The sequence below is a fragment of the Bombyx mori genome, chromosome 5, assembly GCF_030269925.1.
Source record: "Bombyx mori chromosome 5, ASM3026992v2".
NCBI classification, from domain to species: domain Eukaryota; kingdom Metazoa; phylum Arthropoda; class Insecta; order Lepidoptera; family Bombycidae; genus Bombyx; species Bombyx mori.
Window position 1 is genome coordinate 923,618 of NC_085111.1, and position 22,476 is coordinate 946,093.

A 22,476-nucleotide genomic window follows, 5' to 3' on the forward strand; every position below is an offset into this window, starting at 1 on the left:
AAAAATTTACGTGTTAAGATCACATATTAATTCATTAAAGCTATTCAGTAAGACCTTCGTGCATTAATAGAGCCTGCAATCATCTCGTCACGCCCTGACACTGAGTTGCGGCTCAATCCTCGCCTAAACAATTGCTCGGTCGCCGGCGGACATCGCTGTCAGTTCTAGAGGCGATTTTATGCTGGTCTTTAAAAGATTTATCACATCAACAAAATTGAGGATAATATGGTTGATGTGGGGTCTACAAAAATATTGTAGAAAATATGCCAAATAACATTAGCTTTATTGAATTTATTAAAACGCCAAAGGCAATAAGAAAAAAAAAGATTGTGTTTACCAAGACACGATCTAAGAATATGGTAAGCTGTGAGGGAATAGATAAACTAGAGATGAATTTGCTACGGAGCGTCGCGAAAATCTAATTTAATAGCAGTAGTAGTAAATCTAAGTACCCTATTTTACTTTTGCAATAACAATCGTAGCCTGAGGCTGCATGTACCTGAGCCCTTAGCCGACTCGCATTCTTCAGTCCTATCACCGTGAATCTCAACGAATAATCCAAATATATACATAACAAAATATATACTGTGCAAAAATATGGTGCGCGGGAAACACGTTTGGCGTATTTTTTTATTTTATTTTAATTACCAGTAAACAGCTTCGTTTAATTATAATTAGTTATGCACTATTTTTCCTCGCAGCTTGTATATCGGTGACGCTGTATAGTTTTTTGTTCAGCATCTGGTCTAAAGTTGTTTTCTAAATTAATTGACAATTTGCCACAATTCACTGTTTTTTTTTGTTGTTGTAGAAAGTCTTCAACCATTATATACTTTGTTTGAAGAGTAGAAAGTTTTTGATTTGACTACTCGCATTTTAAGCTTCTATTAATGCCCAGAGTGGGTGTTTACGCTCCCTTGTGGGTCCTGCAGGCCTAAAGGGGGACGGTAAGAGACCTAGAAAAAACTGGGGGCGTTGTGTAGAGGCTTGGGAGGCCATTTTGTAATGTCATCTAGGAGGACTCTTAGACACCGACTGGGCTCGAGCTATAGTGGTTTTTAAGTAGGTGAAAAAATGGAGGCGTTAAAATATAATTTATTCTCAAAGTGGGCAGTAGACAAAATAAGTTTGAAAACCCCTGTTCTATACCAAAAGCGGAGTCTATACGTAATGAGTACGTAAAGGCCGGGTGATTGTGGCGCTGACGACACAGGTTCCACCCGATGTGAGAGTAGGACTTCCCTTAATTTCCACGTGATCCCAAAATTATACTATATACTAAGCTATATACTATTTTTAATAGTTAATACTTCTTGTAACACTGAAAAGAAAAGATAAGAAAAAAATACCGAAAAAGACGGGTCTGCATTTCACCAGAGTTTGTAAGTGGTATTTGTACAAATTAGAAATATAGATAAGTCGTACATTCTTGATGTATAGTGCAAATGACATTATGATAGCTCCTCGATCCATCAATTGTACGAATGCTTCCCTTGCTTCGAGTCGGACGGCGGATGAGTCAACAGTATCCCACAGGATAAGGATCCGCCGCATCACGCCTTCAACCGAGCTGACGCGCTACCGGCATGCATTACCCGAGCGCGATAACGATTGGATGGATGGACAGCAAGCAGTTACTTTACCAACCATGACTTTAAACGATCCAATTTTCTAACAAATCTAACACATTATGGATACCGGATGGACACATATGAGCCAAAACAAATACACATTCCCCAAATACCAAGCTCGACTGGTCGGTGAACCCGGACCCAGATTATTGTACAATTAGACCAAGGCCGCACAACAACAAGTAAAACAATAACAATAAGTTCATGGGTCCTACAGATAATGAGCTGATTAACGAACACTGCGCTAAAAAAAGTTTTATAGCTGTTATCGGATTATAAGTAGTGATCATTAATTAAATTCAAAGTAAAGTTAATACCGGTGAACATTTACACTCATTAATAAAACGTTGAAAACCTTTGCATTAGACGCTTTCAGCTCTAATACTAGGAGCAGGCTTAGGGACCCTGGTAACCGTACTCCTCGAACTCGATAAAGAGTTCGACGTGCAACCTAACCCATGAATCAGCTCGCTGAGTTTCTCGCCGGATCTTCTCAGTGGGTCGCGATTCCGATTCGGTAGTAGATTCATTCACGAAGCAATTGCTCTTGAGTTGTTAGGTCTCCTTCGGCGGCGCTCGGGCAGTTGTTAGCAAATCCCACCCCTCCTGGCTGAGCCTTTGCTCGCCCACCTGTCCTGGTGAAACTGGAAAGGCCTTCGGGCCACCAGTAATCTTTCAATCATAAAAAATAAATAAAAAAACGTTGAATTGAAATAATGATTGAGAATTCCTACAGGAACTACAAAACAAACGTATTTTGCGTATAGTTCTACTGTACATTTTATCGCTAATAGGCAATCAGTGAAATACGCAGACAACACGGATACTTCATTAACATAATGCGTACCTTAGTGTCTACATCATAAAGCTATCGAAAACTCCAATTATTTCCAATATCTGGTTAATTAAGATCCAGTTATTTAGGTGCACTTGTTGCCAAAAACCTTGCGCGGCAACTATCTAAAACATGGGCGGGTCACTCGTACTGCACAATCAGTTCCCTGCGACTTCGTCCGCGTATTACAACATAACGATATTATTGTGGTATAAGCACTCGCACAACCTGTAAGCTTAACTAATAAAGGTCTATAAGTATTCTAGTATTGTTCAAACAGTCAATACTGTGAATATTTGTTTTTGGGGCTCCTTATTGAGTTTCAAATAAAGAGAGATGGAGAAGTCTCTCAAAAACCGCAACCAAGCATTAAGACACACGTAACCACGACCACTCCGCCAGGAGTGTACGACTGAGAAGAAGAAATTGAGTTTCAACGGCATACAAAGAATACAATAGAAAGCAGTTAGACAAGTTCGTCTGCTCCCAACAGTAAGGTAGGACTCGCAATTTTCAGTTTACTTGAGATCGTGATTCTGCGAAGAGCCCTGAACTATATTAAATAGGAAAATAGTGGAAATCGTTAATTACGTTTTGATAGCTACAATTTGAAGATTCCTCCGATCTGAGTAACAATAACATTCTATATATTTTTGGCTTGGTGTATTTCGCGATGTAGCCCGCATTAAATATGACATTCTTAATTGAATGTTATTTAACGAAATGAGAAGTAGGCCACATCGCTTCGGCGCGTAATCTACTAGTAACTCTTTGCAAAAAAATCGATCCGTTGCTGCGTACAGTTACACGGACACTTTCTAAGGAACGAACTTTCTCAGATTTTGTTAAATTCATTTAATTAGTTTTAAAACAAACTAGTGGATTTTCAATCATCTTCCTATATCGACCGTCGCGACTGTTGTACCTTAGTGCTCCATCGCAGGGCAGCAGCGTCAGTCCAGGGGAGCCCCTATCAAAGTTCCTCCATCAGATTATTTCACTTTTACACTATTAAAATTATGCATATAGATAATTACATTGAAAAGTTACGAAACATTGTGTGTTAGATTAAAACACGCTCCACAAAATAATTCGGTGGGTGTGTCCGTTCTGTTGTCCGATTTGGCATTTAGTTAATGTTTCCTGTTAATAGCTTTATCTAGGCGAAAACTATGCATCTGCGTATTATTAACGCATATATTGCTTCAGTGCATTTCTTTGGAAATTAGGAAGAAGCAACATTTAAATGGACATTGGACAACAACGGACATTGTTCACGCTTATTATGTTACCACACAGCTGAGTACGATTGACCACAGTCACTTGTTCTCCGTGAACAATAAAGGAATAATAAACAAACATTGCAACTAAATCGGTGCGTTAAAAATTACTTATTTTGTAAAAAAATGTTTTCTAACCCTATGTTTGTTTCTATAAACTGATAATGTACACTCACACCAAGATCGAACCGTGAAGATATTGCGGTAGAGAGGCAGTCGGCAAGGTCGTGTTAGGCACGACTCTACCTTATCAAACTATTTTCCCACATGTAGACCGGAGTAATAAAGCATTTTGTAATCATGATTTTATTGAATGTTTTTTTTTTATTGCCCTTGTAGGCAGACGAGCATACGGCCCACTTGATGGTGAGTGGTTACCGTCACTTTTTTTATTGCTTAGATGCGTGGACGAGCTCACAGCCCACCTGGTGTTAAGTGGTTACTGGAGCCCACAGACATCTACAACGTAAATGCACCATCCACCTTGAGATATAATTTCTAAGATCTCAGTATAGTTACAACGGCTGCTCCACCCTTTAAACCGAAACGCATTACTGCTTCACGGCAGAAATAGGCAGGACCCATGGACATTAGCAATACCAGGGGCAGAGCCAAGCCACTGCCTACCGTAAATGTATTCATGTAAATGTATTCATATATGCCGGTGGCAGCAGGTCTACCAGGGATTGTGGACTCAGTCTCTATCACCTTGGAATGAGGATACCTTAACTGTTATTTAAAAAATTATATACGATGGGATATCAAACCTAAACCTTCTTTATGTAAGGTCGAAATCGTCGCCATCTACGCATTGGAGACGGTAGACACACTCGTTGTTAGAGTGAAATATCTAAAATCTTTAACTTAGATTATTTAAACTATCGCTACAACGATCCTACCTGTTTCGACCGCGAAGCTGTCATGCACTGGAGTTTTCAGTACAAGTCACCTGAAGAACTTTACTCATACTTAATGGCAGCATGGAAACACCGACCAAGGGTGTTTGTGTTCACTCGTATAATCAATTATTCTAATTATCAAACCATGACTAAGTATTATGGTCAAGATCTCGTGTTTCTTATAGTCTTGTTTTGCATACGAACAGATCGTCCGTGACATTATACAGCAGCATTTTAAATGCTTCAAAGATACAAATTTGTATATCTTAGCATACAAATTTGTTACTTGTTGGAAAAACAATTCTTGTATCACACGTAGACATGCCCCAGAGGCTTAATATTATTAAGTTATCCCTTATTTTGAATTAAACTACAACCTTTCTATGAATAGGCTAGCTACCTTATTTTTTAATAAAACAGTTATATGATCCGAACTTTTCTTGAAAGTCTTACCCCTGAAGTTTGTGTATAGGCAAGCTGGGGTGGTCGGTGAAGTTCACAAATATGCGGTGCGGCACTAATGCGAAAATAGTTGTATCAATCCACACGAAACCAACACTGGCTATTTTCATTAAAAAAAAACTGATCTTTAAGTGAATGTAAAGAGTAAATTATTCATTATGATTACGTCAATACATTCCACAGATAAAGTGAATTATAAGTATTACGCGCGGTTACTTGGTATGTTTTATAATTACAAATAATTATTGTTTATTGTTTGTTTCAGGTATGTTAATTATCGTTTGTGTCACCGTGAGTAACGATACCATCTTTATTTGTACACACACCACACCTTTCGATAATTTAAAGAAAATATTATTCTTCTTTGAAATTTGATTTTCTCAACAAATTTAATGCAATACGGATGTCTGAAGATCGATCTTCAGTTTAATGATGCTTTTTCTAGTAAGTTCAGAGATTCATTAACGCACGTTCCTTTTGACAAATAGAAACAGAAATAAAGTTAAATTTTCCTAGTTTAAGTGAGAATGACAACGGGATCTTGCGCGAGTGTCCGGGTGCTCCGCAACCACGCTGCTTCTGATCCAGGGGATATTCCAGGGTTGCATTAAGATGTCTTTAGACGGGCTCCGGTATTGACTTGGAGGCCTGACAATCGTATCTCCAACTACCGCCGTTCGTGCTGTAGACTGCTGATCTCAATTTGCTTGTTTCGGAAAACCGATGAAGGGTTTGTTTAGTGAGATCAACTTCCAATTGATATACCATAAAAAAGTCGCCTCTTTATCAATCTGTGTCGCGCTGCAATCGCACGTGCCATTTTGAAGGACGCGGCAGTCGTTTGCAAAACGATTCGGACTATTTTCGAGACTAGGATTTCCAGCGGTCAACCAACTTCGAAATTCGTCGCGTCGTAATTTCTATTGGGCTGCAGCCTCCGGATTCGGAATCGAACTCGTTATTTAGTACTAGGGGGCGCGAGTTCATCAACCTACTCGGGACTTTTTGGCGGGAACGCGAGGAGTGAAGTTGTGTGATTTGTTTTATTTTGTCTATTTAGTGTTTCTTCACGTTTAAATGTGTAATAACGGTGGTTTATTAACTGTTTAATATATGTGAAAGTGCACAAATGTGGGAAAATAAAACAAAGCCGCTGGACGTAACTTCTCGGGATCCTCCAAAAAGTCCACTGAAAAAATCTCAGTAAATGGCCACCATTTTACTGAGATTATATTTCATCCCATATCCATCTCATCTCATTTCATTTATTTTCATCCCAGTTGATGAATGCCTCAAATTAATCATCTTCATTTCATTTCATTTCATAAATAAGACTTGACCTAAAACTCTTAGTTACCAGGTCATAAAATCTTTTAAAAAAATCAACCTACTCGACAGAAATAACGAAATGTCAATAGGTATATACCAAGTGGTAAATACGAAGTAACCACAACACACGAAGTACTAACTTTCATTATTTCGCTTGCTTATCGTGTTATTACATAAGCTCAGCTAATTACTTATTAGTAAGCACTGCTCTATTAATCATGAATGATTGATTGGACCGGGCTAACGTTCGGTTATATACAACAAATATTGAAGTTGAAAAAAAAAATACATTTCTTCAAGTCAAATTCCGTTTGAAATTGTTGAATAAAATTATTATGCCGACCGAATGAAACCATTTCTTTTTCTATATTAAATAACCATTGTATACACTAGTAAATTATGTCATTTAATAATAAAATATAATAATAACAAACGAATTATCACGATTTGCTTATTTATATTAAAACAGGTTGCGTTGTACTAAAAGTAGAAAAAAAAACATGATTACATTTTCATTCATAGTTACTAAACAATAAAAAAATGTATCAATGAATGCACCATAAATGTTGCCTATAAAAACGCAATTTTCAGACACGCACTTGACCTAAACCCTGTATTTATGTACGCATTAAAATCAAATTCGTTTAACATCGGTTTGAATGATTTTAAATTGGTTTTACACACAAGTGACACGTACCGCGGACCAATTTGTACTATTCATAAATCATGCATTGTGTAAGTTGTAATTAAGTGAGCGCTCGCTCGCGGCCCCTGTCAGGAGTGATAGCGTGATATCATATTGTGATGTCAGGATTGATGTAGTTTTATTAGCTGCACGCTGAGAATTTGTGTAATTACTAGCGGGCTCGTCAACCCGCATGGGTAGGTACCACCGAGAAACCTATTTCTGCCACGAAGCTGTCATGAGTTTTGATATAAAAGTTATATATGTAAAATCTTTTACTAGTGTTCAGATGTAAAAGTTATCAGCTACACTAGCATGGTTAGTGGCATAGCCAACAATATCAGGTTTCCTTCGACTCCTTTTAATCATGTCGATGCTTAGATGAGCTTTTAGTCTACGTGGTAAGAACGACTGTCATGGCACATAAACATTACAAACTGAATGAAGACATCAAATAGGTCTAATTTTTAGTTACATTTGAAACATTGTGGATATCAGCCAGTTCCAGCTATCATTACTACTATATTATTATTACACTCTTTCTCTCTCTCTCTTCAATCGGTCCCTCATTGCTGAGGATCGTGACGTCCGATTCCGTCAACCAGCTGTCTCCATCGATCCCGTTCTGTAGCTTGGTGGAGTGCGTTCCTGACAGGTATTTTTAGTTCCTCCGCTATTTGGTCCACGGTGATAAATATTCGCGGTTACTACAGGCCTTTTGACCACTATTCAAGATAGACAGGGCCGATATTAGAATTGAAATCTTCAATTCAGTAGTTTAGTTTCTGTGTAATGATTTTAATCTTTTTCTTTTCCCCCTACCTAATCGCCCGCAGCCTAATGGGTTTTCAGCTATGCTCGGGCGGGATTTTAATGCCAGTAAACGTAATTTTACTAAATCCAGTTCAGATACAGGACAGTAAATTATCAACTGATACCCATAATTATCGAATGACATATCCGATGATTTTTTTTATTACTTAGATGGTTAGACGAGGTCACAGCCCACTTGGTGTTTAGTGGTTACTGGAGCCTTTAGACATCTACAACGTAAATGCGCCACCCACCTTGAGATATAAGTTCTATGGTCTCAGTATAGTAGTTAAAACGGCTGCCCCACCCTTCAAACCGAAACGCATTACTGCTTCACGGCAGAAATAGGCAGGGAGGTGGTACCTACCCGCGCGGACTAACAAGAGGTCCTACCACCAGTAATAAATATGTGAGCGATATAGTGTATAATATGTGAGCGAACTTTGTGACTCTTGTGGCTCTCGATTATGTTTTCAAACCAACCAAAACCTACAAATACCTTGAGAACAATTCAATTACATAATTGTAAACTCAAACACGATTTGTTTGAAAAAGAGCCCGTTTGGAGGCTTTATTGATATTGAGATAAACAAATAACCGACCGTGTTTGCCGAGTAAATATTGGAGTTAGATGTGAGCAGGTTTATCCGGAGTCGGAGTGGGTCACGAATGCGAAAGGTTGACCAGTTCTTAGGCCGCATACTTGACCATATTTTATTCTGGTATATTATACTACAATCTTATAAATACCCGAGGATGTTAAGTCTTAAATCTATAATAAGTTTTTAAGTCTTCTTCGTCGTCGTCTTTTTTAAGTCTTTGAAGAGGATTTTTATTGGTGGCCATTGAGTGTCTATTAAGTATTATGTATGTCGCCACGGTTACCTTTACCCACCACCTTATGTCAATGTAACCTAAACCTAAACTGCTTGACTGTTAGGAGTTGACTAATACTATTTAAACAGGCTATGTCTGTTTCAATTATTATCCTTAAACTTAGGATTAGGGCCGTTTCTGCACAAATCAATGGCCGTACCTGCAGACGAACAAACGGGTCGTCATCGCCCATGCTCATCACCAATACCAGGGGCTTTGCTAAGACGCTGCCAGTTGCTATTACCGTCATCTACTGTTAGCTTCCATTCGAAAGACTGAAATCAATACTACAATGTTTAAAACTGAATCTCTTCTTTTTCTTAATTACTTAAAAATCTTTTATCTACTGTTCCATTTGATTGGCCTCTGGTTAAATTTAACTTACAAGATTCAAAGGAAATATCGACACATGTCTACAGGTATCGCTACTGAAAGAAAACGCAATTCACTTATTAAATCAATAAAAAATCAATCCTAAAAGTTATTCGACAAGTAAAATCTTTCGCATTACTATTCGCATTGTGTAAATATCATAATAATATATATTTATCTCATATATGATACCTGTAAATCCCTTAATCGCCTTTCAGACAGTGTCTTTAGGACATTTTGAGAACCTTGTACAAGAGAAAAACCATAAACCGCATGCATATAAAATTCCATTGGCTTGTGTGAAAATAGAAAAAAAACAACCTTGTTTCTTGCATAGTAGAAAGTGGATTTATATTATGAGTAAGATAAAATCAAGTAATACAATAGTTTAACAATAGTTAATTAAAAACACACAAACAAATAGATGACCGGGTCTTACTTTTCGGATTAGTTGCTACGGGAGTGGAGCGGCGTGGCCCACGCTCTAATTACCGACAACTCTACAAACATTTGCACATGAAACTAACATACAAGTAATACGTTTAAATGTACACGCTTTGTATCTGTGTACTTAGTAATTAAATTCCGAAATATTTTGTGTTTTTCAATGAAAATGCGCCATTACGAAGTCTGCCTCTTTGCTTGTTCTGTGCTCCCATTGAAATGCACACGCTTGTGGTATTTCTTCTTCTTCATTTGGAAGCACCTAATTTATTAATGTCGGAGACCGCGTGGAATTTATTTGATGCTAAGTAAATACCTCACCAGCATTACCTCAATGAAAATGAAATTAAACTTTTCTCAGATAAAGCGTTTTAAATTTATGCGCTTTTAAGAGGGCCGGCTAAATTTGTTTTTTTATTTTTAGAAAGCCATAAGCATACAGATTACCTGAATGTGGCAGCAAAATGAACGCAACTGTGTCAGGTAATAGTGATTAAATCTTATCTAATGGTATCACTTATGGTAGGTACAGAGTGTATGAAATGAATCAATGATAATTGTCGTGGCGTGCAACCTCTTTGATAGGACATAAACTAAGACAGACCTTAATAAAAATTCAAATATAAAAAGAAAAACGGAACGAGGTCGTACGTGACTATATAGTACTTTTTTGACTTCCTAAAATACAGACACGAACCAGACGAGAAGGAACGAATTGACCGTTCTCATATGTACATAAAGTAGACGACAAAAGAACTAATCGACCGTTCAATAATGTTTTCCTCATGCAACATACAAAACACAACGCACCAAATTCTCCCCGATTCTAAATGATCAGTGAGACTAAATGTTTCTTAATCGTCACAAACTTAGATGTAGTCGTCGTAAACCAATGCGTGTAGATGTGAGATCTTTCATCACGCACAGGTGCGAGTCGCTGGGGGCACGCGACCCGGCGCCGCGGCGGCTGTGAACGCATCACTACTTACTTTACTGTTACATTCTGCTGTTAAACCAGGCTGCGCGTTCAGGGAATGAGGTAAACGGAAAATGTACCTTCATTGTCGTTTTATTAAAGTTAGAGGTCCCGCAGTAGTCGAAATTCGACTATAAATGGAATTGTAAGTTTGTACACTATTATGATTGTATTTTATACTTCTATAATCACAAATTTCGCCAAGGCTACTCTATAAAAATATATTAATAAAGACAAACAATATTTAATCTAATCTCAATTTGAATTTGTGATTAACCACAAATTTCGCCAAGTGGTCAACCGCAGACGTCAAGAACAAAAGTTTGACAATAAATAGTATGCATGCGTGTGTGCGTCAAATACATGGTATGTAGTGTGTGTAATGTTTTCTTTATTGATTTAATGTATCCGTTATGCATTATTTAAAAAAAATAATAGCCTTGTGCACTTCTTCTCTATATTCTCTATAAGTGTGGAAAATTTCATACTCCTCCGTCCGCGCAATTTTCGTAAAAAGGGATACAAAGTTTTTGCTTCACGTATTAATGTATAGATGTCATTGAAAGAACGTGAAATCGGTTATTACTGAACACTTGCTTCTAATATGAAACACTCTTTATTTGAAGCAATATCTTTGTCTTATCTTTCTGAATGTGTATAAATTGTCAACAATAATTAACATACAAAGTTTTAGAGGTGCAACGCTTAGAATAAACAAATCAAATTGTATTTTTTATAAATTCAAGACCAAGTAAATGGTCTGGAATCTCTCGGTCTACGGAGGGAATTCGGTTCTCTGGTTTGTACCGTATATTTCATAAGTAGCTTTCTGAAGTATGATGTATGGCCTCGTTATCTCTTTTTTACTATCGCACCGCCCGCTACCAAAGCAGAGTTCACTCATAGTACCAAGAACCACTGCGTTCATTCATAGTGCGTTTCTAGTAATCTTTTTGCCGTGCAGCATACGACTTTTGAATGAACTTCCTCAATATTTCCCGAACGCTATCACATGACTTTGTTCAAACGAGTTTTTCAGAGACTACTCAGTAGTAGGTTTTATTTTATTTTATTGCATAGATGAGTGGATGAGCTCACAGCCCACCTGGTGTAAGTGGTTACCGGAGCCCATAGACGTTTACAACCTAAATGCCACCACATTGAGATATGAGTTCTGAGGTCTCAGTATAGCTACAATGGCTGCCCCACCCTTCAAACTGAAACGCATTACTGCTTCACGGCAGAAATAGGTAGAGTGGTGGTACCTACCCGTGCGGACTCACAAGAGGTCCTACCATCAGTAATTACGCAAATTATTATTTTTAGGGGTTTGGTTTTTATTACACGATGTTATTCCTACACCGTGGAAGTCAATCGTGAACATTTGAAAAGTACGTATTTCATTAGAAAAATTGGTGCCCTCCGGCGGGATTCTAACACCGGTGCATCGCTAGGTACGAATGCACCGGACGTCTTATCCTTTAGGCAACGACGACTTAAGCGTCCATTCAGGTGGTCCAGGTAAAACAACCTTGTAACCTTCCAATCGCTATCGGCAGCTTTTAAAGCAAACAGCGTTGAATGTAGTTAATGAAACTCAACTATGTAAATACGCCAATAATGGCTTACAAGGTCCATCGAGCGTTTTGTTATGGATTATCGCCGGTTCACCGGAGTTCGGTGGTCGCGGTACTGTCAGAATCCGCGTTACGTAATCGCATTGTCGACGACGTCAATAGCAGACGTCGCGTCGGCCGGAGCAGCCGACCGTGGATTGCACCTGCTGCTCCTCGGCTGCCGGAGAACAGGGGTGATGAACTTTTATGGCACAACTTTTTTGGAACGAAGTTCCTTATGGGACGATGCGGAAGGGTACCCTAACCGGGAAAAAACGTCCGTAACGTAAGATTTTTATTAGTAATGCACACAGTGTACGACTTAACTTTGTAATAGCGTACAAAAAATAACATATTTTTTTATCATTCATTGACCACGATCTCAGAGCGTTCGTTTGCGCGATACACTAACTCTTATGCAAACAACCGTGAATGAAGTGAACCACAATAAGTTCGCACGTTACCGAATGACCGTGGGCTGTTGCGAAACCTCCAGTTTTATTTTTTTTATACCTCGAATAGAACTTAAAATTAATATTTTTATAATAAGGAACTTCGTTCCTATCCGGTGTCCCACGACACCACACATCTTTTTTTTTATTGCCCTTGTAGGCAAACGAGCATACGGCCCACCTAATGGTGAGTGGTTACCGTCGCCCATAGACTTTAGCAATACCAGGAGCTGAGCCAAGCCGCTGCCTACCGTTAAGTACTCTCTACAAGCCTCGTTTGAGGAAGGACATGTCATAGCGCTCGGGAAACACCGTGGAGGGGAGCTCATTACAAAGCCGGATGGTACGTGGCAAAAAAGACCTCTGGAAACGCACTGTGGATGACCGCAGTGGCTCCAGGTAGTACGGATAGTTTTATTTTCATAATTTCTTAATAAGACCACAGATCAATTATCAGTTACTGACAGTCGTCAGATTATTTTAATCTATATTTACTACGAACAAATATGATTGACACTTTATGTATTTTTTTTGTTGCCTTTGTAGGCAGACGAGCATACGGCCCACCTGATGGTAAGTGGTCACCGTCACTCATGAACGTCAGCAATGCCTCTCTCTTGCCTAGTGCCTAGGACCACTCTTGTGATCCACCTTCTTTCAGACATTCTCGTTATATGTCCAGCCCAACCAGCTGGACTGCGTAATTAACTGGAATAATATGCCGAACGGCTTCCGAGCTTATCATTCATAGATCATAAATGTTACTGAACTATGAGAATGACCCGAAGGCATCATGCAGGCATAGATTAAGTATAGTTAAAATACAACAGTAAGCTCATTCAAGTTTGTTCGTAAAGTACACAGTGAACTTTATTACTTTGAACTATAAGGTTTTTTTTTGGATCTGTGTCGTGTGTAAAATGGATTACGCCATCCCTGCCGTAGAGTAGCTTTAACGGGCTCAGTTATACGTGCTTAGAGTTTGGACAAGCGATTTTTTTATAAGGGATTTATGACCTAGTAACTAAGACCTTTAAGTCAAGTCTTATTTAAATTTATATTCTTATTTTTATGAAAAAATGATAATATGGACTGAAATGAAATGAAATTAGAGATGAGATGAGATGATATGGGATGAAATATAATCTCAGTAAAATGGTGGTCATTTACTGAGACTTTTTCAGTGGGCTTTTTGGTGGATCCCGAGAAGTTACGTCCAGCGGCTTTGTTTCATTTTCCAACATTTGTGCACTTTCACAGATATTAAACAGTTAATAAACCACTGTTATTACACATTTAAACCTAAAGAAACACTAAAAAGACAAAATAAAACAAATCACATAACTCCACTCCTCGTACTCCCGCCAAAAAGTCTGGACAAGCGAGGATATTCAACAGTACATTTTTATCGCAGCGTTTCGTTCCTGCCAAATCGCACTTCTGCCATTCAATAATCATCCATTCCCCCACATGAAAAATTTAATAGCGATTGTAGTGAACCAACAACAATCTTAATGTAGCATAACTTCTAAATGTTAGCCTATAAAATGAACATCCTCCTGGGAATATCCCTCCCGATCCACTAACGGTGCTTTTAGGTACCTCAAGCACCGGTCATCGTTCTGGTCGAACCCGTCGCTTGCGACGAAGGGCTTGACAAGTGAAGACAAGTAAATTAACTCACAGACACCGCCCACTGAGTTTCTCGCCGGATCTTCTCAGTGGGTCGCGTTTCCGATCCGGTGGTAGATTCTGCGAAGCACGGCTCTTGTTCGTGTTAGCAACGTCGTCAGGTTTGAGCCCCGTGAGCTCACCTACTAGTTAAGGTTACGCTGAAATAGCCTCTCAAGGTTCTCAAGCTTAGGTAGGATAAAAAAAAAGGGAATATCCCTGTTGACTGGACCACTCTCCGCCCATTTACTCTATGGTCAGCGCCTTGTTACGTTAACAAGTTCTCAGTCAGTAAATCAGCGAATCGTCTATAATCCGTACAATCACGATGTTTCCCTTCATTATCGGTCGCCTTGTTTATGTGGAAATCCTCCACTTGGGAGCCCGGTATCTGGGTATTGAGTATTGAGTGACATTTTGTTACCAATGAAAAATCCCTCGTTAGTAAAGTTTGTTTGTAAGTTAAAATACTATTGATATTTATAATGGATTTTTTGGATAAATAAGCGAATGAAGTCGTCGTGGCCTAAAGGATAAGATGTCCATTGCATTCGTGTTGAGCGATGCACCGGTGTTCGAATCTCAGGCGGGTACCAATTTTTCTAATGAAATACGTACTCGACAAATGTTCACGATTGACTTCCACGGTGAAGGAAAGCGAGACATTTGACTAAATTCCATTTTTTATTGATCTACGTTTTGGTTACAACCCGCCTGATGTTATTCGCACGAAAATCGTATTTCTTAATTGATAATTGCTTAACACATTTTATATATTTACGTTGGTTTATCACTCCTTATAATAGTTCTTTTTTTACCATAGTAAATACTTAATGTGCCTCTTAGATATTGTTACAGCCGTTCTTGAAAATAAGGAATCTATACTAATATTATAAAGCTGAAGAGTTTGTTTGTTTGATCGCGCTAATCTCAGGAATTACTGGTCCGATTTGATTCTTTCAGTGTTAGAATAGCCCATTTATTGAGGAAGGCTATAGGCTATATAACATCACGGCTAGACCAATACAAGTGGAGCACCAATAAATAATGTTTCAAAATAGGGGCTTAAATAGCTCCTTAACATTCTATTAATCAAAAATATTTTCACTTTCTACGTAAATGAAGTGGGGAGTAAAATTTAGCGTTATGCCAAAGTAACTATTCCACGCGGACGGAGTCGCGGACAAAAGCTAGTTGTATCAGAAAACGAACGAGTGCAATCTACGGTCTTTAAGAATCCGTTAATAACAAGTGTCCGAAAAATAATATTCGCGCCGTCTGTCCACCGAGCAATTTCGGCAGCTCTCTGAAACATCTTCGCTCTGTCATTACCGTCAGATCTGTTTCGTGGCAGAAGTAAACGGGCGGTGTAAAACGTGTGTACGGGCTGAACTGTGTTGTGTTATTCCTTTGTCGTGGAATTTGTCTGTGAACACGTCTCTAACCGCGTGGACGGATACATTCGCATCGCTCCATGCAGCTAAACCAGGCACACGTAGAATTTTAATATTCACGTTAATTAAACGCAATACATTGTGAGCGGTTGACACAGACTCACACGGGAATGATACTGAGACGCGAGTCGGCGATGCGTCGAGTGCGGAAGCGGTGTAGTCTTTTGAATAATTTTCCGCGTCCGTGCCCGGCCGGCTAACTGTTACAGTTTTAATAGACCGCCGCCACCGCCGCCCGGCCTGTGGACGTCTCGACTGCTTATATCATATCTCGGTGGCTTCGATATTATCCCTCTGATCGCTGATCGGTAAAACATCCTCAATATTATGAATATACTATAGAGGTAAGACAGAGAGAGAGAGAACACACTTTATAAAAACAATCTAAAAGCTAAAAGCGATCTCTTCCAGACAACCGTTTAATTTAGAGAAATTCTGGAAAATATAAAAATATAGTAGGTATGTTGCGGTGTAAGATCGGAATAAAATTAACTTTGACACGTATAGTCGTTTTGTTTTTAGCTCAATTATTTATATTTTAAGAATAATTTTCCTGGAAGGTGCTGGTTCTTGACAATGTAACGGACATAAAATGCTTGGTTTGTTTCGAATGCCAGGTGCATCAATGGAAGATTTCACTTGATACTGATATGACACGCGTGTATGCGATTTAAAATTTTAGATAGTGCAGTAAAGCACCAAGCAAAAGCTGATAGCGTTTTAACGAATATTCTAATTATTTTCAAAACTCTTGAATTTGTTTTGCGTTTTGCATTTTTATAGCCAAAATTAGGTCGTAATGGCCTGTATTTAGAATTGACCCTAAAAGCTCTCATCGTGGCCACCGGCAACTACATTCTCGATCCTGCGGACCAAGTGGAAAGCAGTCGACGTCGCCCAAAACACGTCATTTCGGATCCTCCCGATCTACTAACGGTGCTTTTAGGTACCTCAAGCACCGGCCATCGTTCTCGCCGAACCCGTGGCTTACGACGAAGGGCTCGACGAATAAATTAGCCCACAGACACAGCCCACTGAGTTTCTCGCCGGATCTTCTCAATGGGTCGCGTTTCCGATCCGGTGGTAGATTCTGCGAAGCACGGCTCTTGCTAGGGTTTGTGTTAGCAACGTCGTCAGGTTTGAGCCCCGTGAGCTTACCTACTAGCTCGGCGAATCTAGAATAACCCCTCGAGGTTACTAGAATAGGTAAGAAAATAAAAATAAAATAATATTATCTATGTAAGAATTTTATATACTATAATGGAAAATGACTGTTTAAAACAATTGTATAGTTAATTATCATCTATATTTTGAGTACTGTGCAATATTTTATATGAAACTGCCTTTAATTTTGTCTATTTGCGAAAACAATAAATGATTAGAATATTTTACTTTCAAGCAATGTAGTCGATACTGTGCAAGTTAACTTAAAGGCTATGGTAATAAAATATAATATAATAAAAAAATAAATATTAAAAATAAAAGTAGTGCGAGTAGGCACATCCAGGCTCGTCATAAGCACTTTAAATAAAACACGCGAATTTATCCAAATTTTAAGGTGCTTAAGGTTAGATGCGATCTTAATTTTTATATTTGCTCAGTAAATAGACGCTTAAGTCATCGTGGCCTAAAGGGACGTCCGGTGCATTCGTATCGAGCGATGCACCGGTGTTCGAATCCCTCCGGCGGGTACCTATATTTCTAATGAAATACGTACTTATCAAATGTTCACGACTGACTTCCACGGTGTACGAATAACATCGTTTAATATATAATATAATTTGCGTAATTACTGGTGGTAGGACCTTTTGTGAGTCCGCACGGGTAGGTACCACCACCCTGCCTATTTCTGCCGTGAAGCAGTAATGTGCTTCGGTTTGAAGGGTGTGGCAGCCGTTGTAACTATACCGAGACCTTAGAACTTATATCTCAAAGTGTGTGGCGGCATTTACGTCGTAGGTGTCTATGGGCTCCGGTAAATACTTAAGACCAGGTGGGCCGTGAGCTCGCCCGCCCACCGAAGCAATAAATAAAAACAACTATTGTTTCCACAAATCGGTTATTATAAAAACTTTGCTCCGCTTTCGCTATTGACTTACACCAGCTCGGTGTTTATACAAAACCGATCAAGGCAGTGCTAGAGCACGCAACTGAATGTTACCTATTAACACTTTATTACTACCTACTTATGCGAATCGCTGCATAAGCAACTTCGGAACCGAGAGCCGCTGTAGCTTCACTAATGTGTGCTCGACCTTATTAGTTTGCAGTTTTATGTCGATTGTTGAAGGAAATTTCAATTTTTGTCTAATTGAGATAAAGTTGCGACAAATTTACCGAGTCTTGAATTATTTTGTTATTTACTTCTTCCTAGCCTATGCGCTAAGCGGTATTTTACTGTAGTCAGTTCTTGTAACACCTATTTATTACCGTAGCGGCTTATTTCAGCTTCGTAAATAGTTTTCTGTTTTATGATTCTCACCATGTAATTTTGGAGGCTATCCAACTCCTCGATTACAAAGACTTCGTGAGAAGACACAAGAGGACTAAGCCTTCTGAGTTTTTTTTCTTTTATTTTTTATTGCTTAGATGTGTGGACGACCTCACAGCCCACCTGGTGTTAAGTGGTTACTGGAGCCCATAGACATCGACAACGTAAATGCGCCACCCACCTTGAGATATAAGTTCTAAGGTCTCAGTATAGTTACGACGGCTGCCCCACCCTTCAAACCGAAACGCATTACTGCTTCACGGCAGAAACAGGAGGGGTGGTGGTACCTACCCGAGCGGACTCACAAGAGGTTCTACCACCAGTATAAAGTGTGTAGTGTTAATTCGAAATAGTGTTACAGTGATAGTGACGTAATTAAAGAACACATGATCAAAGTGTTTAGCCTTATTAGACACTAAGTAAAGTCAATGGACTTTATTCTTAGTGGCATTCGTTAAAATATTATCTTACGTTAAATTAAAATTACTATTAGCCTTATTGAGCTAATAGCTAGGAGATAGTAGCCAATTTTGGTACAGTACATTAATAAAAACAAAAAAAGCCGCGTATAGAAAATTCTATCGATATAATGCATTGAAATTCGTTATGTAAGTACCAGACCTACGTGCCTTACGTCTGCATTAAGGTAACAGTAAGTGGCAACAGTGATTATTCGTGCGTGTACCGTTTGATCGCAAGCCGATAATTGCGACGTGCGCTAACCCATCTCGATACAATCGTTACTTTATTGAAAATTACTATGTGTTGAAATTATCCGATTCCTAGTATTTGCTGTTTATTTCTACAGTGCACAGCTACAGGATGTTCTTGTAATATTCAATGGCTTTTTAAATAAGCTTAGTTAAACAGAGGAGCTCATTGTACAACTGTCAGGTTAATTTTAGTTAAGGACTACCACTTGGATGCCCTGTCCAACCTATATAAGATAGAAGGATTCACTGGTACCACGGTTTTCTCATTCTTCGAGCCGGAATGAAGTATGCAACGGGTCCGTAAGATAAGAACTAAGAATAGAATATCAACATGATTGAGTCTACTGCCAATGCATAATGGGATAGGAGTAGAGGCCAGAGTAGAGATGGATCTCGTTAAGATCCTCAGACATCACTCTATCTAGATAAATCATGGTAGACCTAACAGAAACCTTGTTATATTATGTTATTTACTCAAAACACTTCTCAATTTCGCCTATCTTGAAGCTTTGACGAGTCGCAGATGAGATTGAAAATAGTTTTACCCTGAGCACTTAAAGGAAAGCAATAATTAATGTAAAGGATGTCTAAAAAGCAAGATGGCTCTATAATTTTCTCCAGCGCTTTGTTTGATGCACTGCGGTCAATTCTAGGATATACCTTGTACCAGATCCCATAAACAAATCAGTCGCTTTTTTATTTTAGCGTTATTATGAGATAGAGGAACTAGCTAGATCCACAATAGACACACGACGTTAATCCCTTCAAGAGAAATACGAAACGTCGAGAAAACGTATGAGGTAAACTATGAGGATGGTTTTTAATCATATCTCGTTAACCCAAGCCCGCCGTTTCCCGCTCCATGCCAGCCCCGTGATCTCGACACCATAAATTACCCCATACACCGTTCACTAATCGTTATAAACTGCGTCTGAGCGTGTGGCGTGTACTCTCGTAAATCATAATCGGTAATCTGCCCTTTGATTACAGAGTAGCCCGGAACAGAACGGCCAAAACGAATTGTTGATAGGATGGGAAGGTGGGACCACAAGAGTGTCTAGGTCCCAGGCGAATCTCTCGTGATTATCTCTAAAGTACGGCATATTTTCATTCATGCCCAAAACCAAAATGAATTGGCCTACTTTCCATGGACGGGTATTATTGACCCCTGAATAGCATTGCCTAGTCGTAAAGCCATTGCATAGTTGTAAACAATTTATGTCGCTTCTCCTTCTCCTCTCGACTACAAGTTCCTGTAAGTTAGCCTGTTAGCAGGTCCATAGGTTGGTAGGTGCCTTTATCAGCTAATGATCATTTCTAATTTCAACATTCCGTTTTGCATCTTTCGCTATCATCTTTCCACTTGGGTATTAGATTAAGTATTCGTTTTTAAAACACTTTCTAGTTGTATATTTTTTGTCTAAATTTACCTTTGAGAGGCATTCCTAAAAAACCGGTTTCTAGGCTAATCAACCCACTATAAACTCCGATCTCACATTCCATTAATTCACGTTATTGAATAAAAAATCAACATAACTATAATTGTTGTTTGTTTCCTTTAAAATCATTTAAAACGCCACTTTCATATGTTTCTCTTATGTTTCTCTGCACACCTCATTAACTGGCCTTCGAGGAGGATGCGAAGATTTCCATAAAGAAAGTGGGTTCCTAACCCGCACACCGCATTCACTGTGCAACGTGCACTTTTGCCTTCAATATGATGTACAGGGCTGCCACACTCACTAAATTAAATGTGCTTTATTTTTGTTTATTCTCAAATATTGTTTTATTTAGCAAATTATTGCTATTAAACACTTAAAAATATAATAATACAATATTAAATAGTCAAGGTCACTACGACTTAATATTTCATAGATAGTTATGGTACTCGCATTGAGCTGTCTCTTCTGGTAAACACTTAACCCGCGTTTATTACTCTGATTCAAACACGACTTAAGAACGGCGAGATTAAATGGTAAAAATAGTTTAAATTGTAAAAACCACAAAAACCGAATAAGTTATTACGTAACCCTAGGTCGGCTTCAAACCTTCGCTTAGCTAGTGCAGTAAAAATACATTTTATCGTAAACGACAATTTAAGGTTCATTAATTATTTTACCAATTAATTAATTAGTATATATTATTATTAATGTTTTATTAACAATTTGTATAAGTTTTGTAATGTCACTTTTTTTTTTAAATGCAAGAAATATAAGGCTTTTTATTTATTTATAATTATTTTACCGTCCATTAATTGGACAACCCTGAGAATCTATCAAAGCGGACATGAAAAGCATTTATCCGTCATTCATTTCCAAGTTTTCACGTGCCGCTGCAGTAATAACATCCTGTACGAAGCGGCCGGTCGCAGTTTCACTGTCGCCTCTCAATCCTCTACTTTCGTTCTTCACGTTTCTAATCGTTGTCGCTAATAAATTGCTAATGAATTTTCGTATTTATTTAGTGTGTTTCGACTCTCGATATTGTTATGGTTGGTGGACGAGCTCATAGCCCATCTGGTTGTTAAGTGGTTACACAGACATCTACAACGTAAATTCGACACCGACCTTGAGATTTAAGTTATAAGGTCTCAATATAGTTACAACGGCTGCCCCACTCTTCAAACCGAAACGCATTACTGCTTCACTGCAGAAATGGCATGTACCTACCCGTGTGGACTCACAAGAGGTCCTACCACCAGATCAAATACCATTGAAAAAATATATATATTTAGTAAGTTTTAAAAAGATTTTAGTATATTCCTCTGATATTCCGTCCAAATGCTTCATAACATCTATACACTATACCTTCACCAAAACATTGAACGGGTTACGAAACTTACATAAGAATTATAGATATTATAGTGACCTGTTCGTAGGGCCTGAACAAATTAAGGCCGCCCGCCGCCCACGACGACGGTATCCCTAATCATTCCGTGAGAAATGATAGACCAGGCTCCGCCCGCGGCCAGACCCGGAGAAAGTTAATCTCGGCTCATTGGAAATAATTACCTTTAAGACGAATTTGTGGGCAGGAATATTTTTATGGGTGCTCGTTGCGTATAGGTTTTAAGGATTAATGCTTTTCATTTTAGAAACTTTATGAAATATTGGTTTTGTCGATAATCCGGAGATCGGGTTTGTCGTAATGACTTCATTTGTTGTGAGTCGTACGTTGTGTTCAAGTGCAGTTATGATATTTAGTTCATCGGAAATAATATCACACTATTCGTAGCTTAGAAAATTTCTTGATAGCGAATCAAAGATGATAAACGAGTAATGTGTCTTGAGAAATTGGCACAAACTGTGCCAAACATTTGTGAGTGTTGTTTAAGTGAGCTGCTGACGTAATGTTCAGGCTTGCGCCGGTACAAAAGCTAATCGCCAGAACATAGATATCACAACGTGAACACCGCTACGCTTCTCGAGAATTCAATTGAAATCTAAACTGATGTATAACGGCTTTTTTGGCGTTGTT

The 22,476-nt window shown here is 38.7% G+C and overlaps 1 protein-coding gene across 4 annotated transcripts in view; it reads left to right on the forward strand.

The window, feature by feature from the left end:
- Positions 1-22,476, forward strand: part of LOC101747074 (uncharacterized) — a 118,323-nt gene that overhangs the window by 57,634 nt on the left and 38,213 nt on the right. The window lies entirely within an intron of this gene.